General features: G+C 36.2%; 1 pseudogene; it reads right to left on the bottom strand.

Moving 5' to 3' along the window:
- Positions 1-932: 932 nt before the first annotated feature.
- LOC119509302 lies at positions 933-1,522 on the bottom strand (annotated as a pseudogene).
- Between the last annotated feature and the right edge of the window lie 7,234 nt (positions 1,523-8,756).

Raw genomic sequence — 8,756 nt, 5'->3', positions numbered from 1 at the left:
TACCATACCAGATCATTCTAATACAACTATTAATAACACTTCCTTTAAATGCAGAATATGGAACAATGGTTAAGCCGGATGGGATACCAGGATAACAGGCATAACCCAGAATTGCCCCTTTCCATACAGGGAGAATATAGACCTCTAAGGGATTCTGGTCTCTAGGACAGAAATCTGCCACCAATAGCTCTGACAATAAACACACTGCCATCCTACTGCGTGGTGCTCCTCAGAACAAGGCTTTTCTCTTTCTGGAATACCAGCAGTCTGTCTTCATGAGATCGTCTGGATGGGCTGCTACTTAGCAACAATTATTGAATAATTGTCTAGTATTGGTCTCACATTTCACTGATTTTGAAATTGTCTATTGTGACCCATGAGTAGGTCATGAATTCAATTTGGTGTGCATCAGTAAGCATTTTATTCTAAACAAAGTACAGTGGAGTAGAAAGCAATAAAATAGAACAGAACAAAACAGAACAGGAAAGAAAATATCAGGGCATATTTGCCTATGGTAAATTGAGGAGCTGTTTCGTTATAATTTTGTTTTGGTTATTTAGGTAGGTGTGTGTGTGTGTGTGATTGACATAATATGAAATGTTTTTTCTGCTGGTGGGTCATAGTAACAACATGGCTTCTACTATAGAATGTTGCATGATTGATTTTTTTTTTCTTCAGATATTAATTATATGAGGAGTTCTAAGGCTTGTACATTACCTCTAGGTGAAAAGATTCATAATTAGTTCACTTGTAACATGGCATCACCCAAGATATCAGACAGGACTAGTATAGTTTTTCATGAAAAAGAAAGCCAATTTATTCCATTCAGTACTGGCTTCTTCGTCATTTTTTTTCTGTAGAAATACTGATTTACTGTATGGAGTTTCCACTGTTTACCTATACTGATTAAAATGGACAGAGCAAGAAGTATCCTACTTATTTCCAGGTGAAATCTTCACATTTCCTGGCTTTTGAAAGTTCTCCTTTCACAAATCTTCTATGACTGTGTATATATATATCCTCGCAAACCCCAGTCATATAATTTCTTCCCATTGACCTTGGCAACTATGATAGCTTTAGATTGAGGCAGCTAATTCCATGAAACTAGGCAGATACACTAGCTTCTTTATTTTTGAACCAGTAGCCAAAAGGAGTCCAAGTCCAGCAAAACCAATTACACTGAGTCTTGGAAAAAATCCAGGAGGTACCTTTTGGAGATATCCGTAGCTTTCTACCCCCTGCTGAACAATACTTTTCATCTTGGCTTAGTTTTTGAGTTTGTTTCCTGGCACCAATTTGTATATGGTTCACAATAATGTCGGAGCTGAGAAATGCGTTCTTCAAATTGGGTCCTTGGCTCCTCCACATATTTAGACTGACCCCCTGGAACTGAGGAGAGGGAAAGCTCATCAACCTTCATGGAATTTCTGTGATATGAGTCTGTTTTTGGTGATGCACAGACTTTCCAGGTGAGTAGACGCAGCCTGGCTTGTCCCACCGACCTGTGAATTACCTTGAACATGTCCTGGCAGTGGAGGTTCCGGCGGGGTCACTATGATTGATTCTTAAAAGCACCTCAAGCAACCTTTGTTGAGGGGACATATTTTAAGAACTCAAGAATAATAATTTAGCTTTGTATGGGATCTGATATCATGGTGTATATATGTTTCAGTTAGGTAGAGACTGAGGGAAGCCATTTGCAAGGCTAAAGTCAAACCTCGGAACTAGAAATTGAAATCTGAAATTGAGACTTGTGGGTTGAGATTTATTTCTGAACAGCAAAAATACAAGTTATTTTTTAAAAAACTAAAACATACCATAAAAATCTTAGAAAGTTTTGAGTGTTAAACTGTTTTACTAAATGATAGTTTAATTGAATACAAATGAATCATTTACATGTAAAATAAATTTCCTACAGCATACACTTGGGCTTTTTATTAAAACTGAAGTACTTAAAAATGCCAATGTACATTTTGTAGAACCTCAAATGTTGGGGAAAAACAATTTGATATGCTTGGAAGGCTCAAAACACAAAAGGGCTTGCTTATCTCTCAATGTGCATTGAGCATAAAGGAGAATGAAACCATTAAATGGGTTTAGTGAAGAAGAAAAATGTTCTCCATTTAAAGGTTTAACTCTCATCCAAAACACTGAAAAGTGAGGGCTGTACTCTCTATAGTGCTATTATTATTTCAGATCAACAAAACAAGTTATTAAAACATAACAATAATGACCACTATATTAAAATAAATAACATGTAAAATGTAAGGAAGATATATTTTATTAGTCTATGATGTCAAGGCTTTGCCAAAACCAGGACAGACAGCCTTCAAAGACGGACACTAAAACCCCTCAGCATTCTGCTAGTTTGCTACGAGAGTTTCAAGCAATGTAAATGTTCAATTACATTCCTAAAATGAAGTGTATGGAGTTCTGATGTTGAGCACTGTTTACAGAACACTTTATTATCTACCTGGTACTCTTCTGAGTGTTTTACATAGATTTTTCTCATTTAAGTCATTTAACAACTTTCTGAGGTAGTTAATATTATTATCCCCATCATATGGGTAAGGAAATTGGGAGAAAGTTAGCTTTCCCTTGGCTACACAGGTAACAACTGGAAAAATTAGAATCATCTCATATCTGTGTGGATGAAAACTGCATACTTTCTCCTATATCAGATTGCCTTACAACTTGTCATTTTCTTCCTTCCACCCTTCCTTTTTCCCTGCCTTCCTTCCTTCCTCTCAGTGCCATCCTGTGCAGAGGTCATCAATTATCTGTTTCTATCACCTCACAGATTTCCAACCCAGATCAGCAGTTCCTTGTCATTATCCTTCACCTATAATGCACAACATCCATCATATCATTTAAATCAACTCTGTGGAATAACATTGAAAAATAGCAGACTTTCACAACTGCTTGAAATTACCTTAAACAATATTTTGTTCAACTACTCATCTAATATGTAGCCAAATGCTCAGTATTCTATAGTTAAAGCTTTCAGTACCAAGCAGCTTATTCTGACTTTGAACATGCCTGTTAAAAATCTTTACATTAAAGTGAAATATCACCTCATACCTTTATTCATTTATTAAACAAATGTTTATTATGTATTTATAATGTGCCCATCACTGTTCTAGGTACTGGTGATATATCTGTGAAAAAAACACAAATCCAAGAATTTGCAGAGCTTCTACTTTCTACTCAATCAGGCTATAGCAAATATGTTTAAATTCTTTTTGACACGTTAATCTTCCTGTTATGAAAAGATAGGTTTTTTGTATACCTTTATTCTTCTTTAAGCCTAAGTTGTCTCTTTTAGTTAAAGGGTTTCTGTAGGAACATATTTTAAAGCCTTCCCAGTTAACACTCCTCTAGCAGCTGCATGTTCCTTGGAGTAGTAACGCACCTCTACCTATGTACAAGGGTGATGCATCGTAATGTCAAAGTTAATAATATACTGATGTATTTAATCTAGATAATCCATAAACTAAATGGGCAGTTTGGGCTTTGAATGCTTTCTTTCACAAATAAGTTAACCTTAAAGAATTGATGAATTTGGAGGTTTACTGGATCACATAACATTCCCTAGATAGGACATATCTTTCTTTTTAAAATTAATATACTTCTACCTGAATGGAGGTTATTCTTAATCACTTTCTATTCCCCTTATCCTTCTGCCCATGAGCTTTTTCCCTAGAACTATACATCTCTTTTAGGTAAAAGTCTTCTCTAAATCTCAGTTGATTCTTTGCAATTTATTTACATGTATATATAAAATTATGGGGGGATAATGAACCACAAAGAACTACTATATACTCTGGCCAAATTTGCTTTATCATTTTTCCACATTGAATATTCACAACACTTGATGAAAGGGAGCCAACATCTTTGAGGAATAAATCCTCAAATTCTATTGTTTTGGGAACACTTTTCTGGCAGTGATTTCATTCTGAAATAACTGCTCTTCGTACGCGTAACTGGAATCTTTCAGAGGGGTAGGTATTCAAATATCAGACATGGATGTACATAGAAAACACTCAGTAAAAGTTGCCTTGGAAGGAGAACTACAAATTGTTTCTGGTTAGAAAATATGGAAACTATGTTTGCCCAGGAGTGAAAAAAATACGTATGCATGTGCTGAGAATACAGCATCTCAAAATATGTGTAAAAGGGTATTGTAAAGATTTTATTTTTATTCTGTTTGTTTGGAATTATTTAGTCCCCATCTAAATTTTGTTAATGACAGTCTGATGTTGTTGCTGGGCCTTCAACAAATACTCAAGGCACTAAAGCAGCAGACTTCATCAGCAGTGCTGTCAACCTTTTCTCACTACCCATAATGGGGATATAAAGTTTCAGAAAAATCAAGATAAATGACCCTAAGCCATATTCCAGCAGCTTTCCATTTCATTGTGGAAAATTCACCAATACCTCAATGGAATAAGGCTGAAATATAATAGCCACCATCCTTAAATCTGGAAACATTCAACATTAAGAAGAAGAAGAAAGTGACTTTTACAAACTGATCTCTAGCACTTCTTATGGTTTTTTTCCCCCATTTAGTGACCTATAAAACCATCTTTAAAAAATATCCTGTACTAAAAAAATTCTCTTACCCATGAGTCTTTAGTCATTCCCAAGAAATTTTGGTGACTCACCAATTTTCCTGAGTTATGTCAGACAAATCACAAATTGAATAAATTACTATTTATTTTGGAAAATTAAAAGGTACCCTGATGCCAACTTTATGACATTTCCCTATTATAACAAAATCTAAGAAACCACAATTGCTCCATTTAACACACAGTAAAGTCATACTAATTTATTTTCTGAAACTTGTTAGAGCTTTGCACTAATTAGCAATCACACAATGAGCCTTATTAATTCCTGAGACATGTGCCACTAGCAGTAATAAGAACTGGCAAGGGAAGAAAGCTCAAGGAACTTTTTCATTGCTTTTAAGTACAAAGGAAATCAACATAGATTTATGATAAAACTACCAAAGGAATTTGTATTAGCCTCCTATCGCTGTGTAATAAATCACCATAAACTTAGTGGCTTAAAACAACAGAAATGTATTCTCTCACAGTTTTAGAAGTTCAAAATCAAGGTGTTGGCAGGACTGTGCTCCTTCTGAAGGCTCTAGAGGGAGAATCCATTCTTGCTTCTTCCAGCTTCTGCAAGTTGGTGCCATTCCTTGGTTTCCTTGGCTTCTGGCCAAAAACTCCAGTCTCTGTCTTGGCCTTCACACTACCTCCTCCTCTTCTGAGGGCATGAGCTTCTTTTCTGGCTGTCAGCTGGAGTCCACACTTAGGTCCTAGCATCCACCCACAGTTCTGGGGGAACCCACAGCAGTTCCTTTCTATGTCACTCCTTACATAAGTGCTTACTTCATCAAGTACAGGGAGAATATCTCACCCAGGGAGGGCCCAGTTCTTCTTTTAAGGGCTTTTTCTTGGTTAAGGCCTACCCAAGATTAAATCAAAATCAACCAACTTGGGATCTTAAATACATTTGCGAATCCCTTCACCTTTGCTATATTATGTTGGTTAGAAACAAGTCACAGGTCTGACTCAGGCTCATGAGGATAAAACTAAACAGTTTTGAAAACTAGGGAGTAGGATTCATGGGGCTACCTTGACATCTGTCTGCCTAAGACTCCCCAAGATGTTGCCATGTTTTCTGCAGCCAACTTTCTTATCTGAAGCCATAAAATGGAAGTTTTCCTTTTTAATTGTAGACTTTCCCAACCTTTTCATCTTTACACATCATAACAATCTCAGCTGAATATTTGGAAGGTGAAATCTACTTCACTAGAATCATGGCATAGGGGGAGGGAGCTAATAATTACTGAATTCAGTTCTACCTCTCCCCTAATGTCAAATTCAGGAATTCAACTCCAGATACTCTTTTAACGATTTTGGCTTCTGTTTGAGTGCATGCAGCAACTGGAAGCTCTTGATTTCATGAAATGCTCCATTACCATTGTGGACAGCAAGCTTAATTTAAAAAGCTATCCTTAAATGAACTGGAACATTCCTTTTGTTATTGAAAAGCTATAAAACAAAAACACTTTCATCATCTTTCTCTCTAGACTATCATATTACAAGTTTATTCCCTCTCACCCAGCACATTCAATACCTAAATGAATCTTTTAGTTTGGCTTTCTCCAAGCTAAAATCACCAGTTCCTTCAAACATTCCTGATGTAGTACAATTATAAGCTTTTCCTCATCCTGGTTTCTGTACCTCAGAGATTTGTAGTTTGTCGACCACTGTTAGAATATCACAGCCAGCACTGAACATAATTCACATGTGGGATTTCCAAGGCAAAGTAAAATATGTCTGAATTTAATCTCTGAACATAAGAATTCTGCTGTTCCCATTCAACATCACGTAAGCCTTTTTAACAGCCTTACTACAGTGTTGAAACTTACTGTTTGTAACCTACTAAAACATTCAAATATTTTTCCAATGAACTTTATCAAATTCAGGTCATAGTCAATATATACTTGTATAAGGGATATCTTGGACCAATATACAGATTAATATATGTTCTTGTTAAACTGATCTGTTTTAGACTATACTTTCAGCTATAGAGATCGTTTCTAGTTTGGATTTTGAAAGCCAATGCATAAAATTTCTCCCCGTGTTTTGTTTTGCCTGAGAATTCAGTAAGCATGTTATCTAAGTTTTTATCTGAGTAGTTAATAGAAATGCCAAGCAGGGTAGGAACAAGTTTATAAAAATAAGATTAAAGAGTTCAGTGGCATGTCAGTTTAATATTTTCTCCAAGTAAACATCAACACATTAATCAATATTCCTTAGGAAACTGTTTAGTCAGAGAGAAATCCATAGAATGATATTAAATCAGCCAATGTTTTATCCTATAACCCACCAAAAGATCATAAACTGACACTGCATGTGATCAGCAAAAATTTAGTAATGTCTATATTAAGTTAATATACCAACCAAAAATTTAAAAGTGAAATGAGGTTATTTTGGCCTGATCAAGTTTTGGAAAAATTTTGTTGTTTTAAATATTACCATATGTTTACAAACCAAGTAACTAATAGGATATTCCAGATTTTTCTCTCACGAATTCATATTTTGCTTACAAGTTTGTGGTTTCAAAAATCAACCATTTTCCCTTCTGAAAAATTTACCTCCCCTTAATAGTTTTGATTTATCAGCAATTTTTACTCTTTAAAAAACCAATTAGCAGTTTCAGTATGTCCTCACCAGTCCTGATATTTTAGCTTTCTGTTTATGGTGTTTCCTCTAAGCTTTCCTGTTTGATGGCTAGTTTCTTTGAAAGAAAAGACTGAAGCACAAGAGATATTGATTAGATTTTCCTGATGTGTTAACATTACTCCACCTTTCTTGAGAAAGACCTGTTCCATCCTTGTTCATTTTGCTGTAAACAGCAGAGCAGGCAGTATCCTTCTTGAATTTCAAAGGCTTCAAAGAGACTATGTTCTTAAGGATCACTTCACACTTTTCTTCCTGGTACTTACATTCAAAGCATTTAAATTAATCTGTTAACACTTACTATTTTCAGAAGCCCCCTGAGATATGCAAATTTTATTTGTGTGTGTGTGTGTTTCATGTGTCCTATAATAAGACAGTTTCCTAAACTGTGCCGTGTGGGTCATTAGAGGAGAAATTAAAGGTTCTCTGGATCCATTTATTTGGGAAATATCCACTTTACGTCTTTCCTCTTGGCATCTCTTGGTGTTGTAGTTAGTATGCTAACATTTTTATCAGAGATAAATCCTGCAGCAAAGGAACCCCTTTAACTTTGTGTGATAGAACTTCCCAGACTTACTATAGCACAAAACATTTTCCCCCAGAACACTTCTTAACATCTGTTCAAATGATTACACATGAGAAAGCATTGAATTAAGCCATTGGTATACAGGACTTTGGTATGAATTATTTGCTTATATTACTCAGGATGAATGAAGTTGCTTTGCCTGGATCTCCCTTCAAGGAAGGACTTGCTGCCCCAGCTGTGGGGAATGCAGTCAGCAGGGTGTCTCAAGCTGTCAGCTCTTTCAGCAGATGTGTCCCAGGTCATCACTCCCAAAGAAGCCTGCATGTGCTGACAAAGCAAGGCAAGGGCATGGGATCCAGCTATTTCCACCCAGTGCAGGACAGCTCCAATTCAGTCTTTGCTCCAGATCTTCCTGCTGGTTTGGCTGAGGCTTTGTTGGGCCTTTGTTGCTTCTTTTACTGCCTAATCCTAATTCCCCTCCTTTTACAAGTGCTAAACCCACATCTTGCACTGCAAACTCCATCTCAGTGTTTGCTTCTTGAGAAGTTAGCCTGTGGTAGTTGGAAAGCAGTTTGTTTGTTTGTTTGTTTGTTTGTTTGTTTAAGTGCTTTGAGGTAATTTTCTTTGGGAAAAAAAAAGGTATTTTATTGTAATTGGGAGAAGAAGGTAAAATCCAGGGCAGAGGCAATGTTAGAATAGAGCAGCCTGGAGAGGTACACTGGAAAGTGGATTTGACACATGAACAGAGAGACCATAAACTACGCATGTGTCAAAACATGGACAATAAGGAGGAGTAAAGAAAATGAATGATGCCAAGGAAAAATATAATTGTGATTTAACTACATTCTTTTGGTTGACCTAATGATAGGTCTAAACATGCAATACTTTTCTGGTCTCAGGGTCAAAGGCAAAGCCAATCTTAATTTTGAACAAAGCTATAAATTAGGTTATGGGCCACATTCTCAGCCCATTTC

The sequence above is a fragment of the Choloepus didactylus genome, chromosome 14 (assembly GCF_015220235.1).
Source record: "Choloepus didactylus isolate mChoDid1 chromosome 14, mChoDid1.pri, whole genome shotgun sequence".
NCBI classification, from domain to species: domain Eukaryota; kingdom Metazoa; phylum Chordata; class Mammalia; order Pilosa; family Megalonychidae; genus Choloepus; species Choloepus didactylus.
This window is presented reverse-complemented; position numbering and strand designations above follow the sequence as displayed.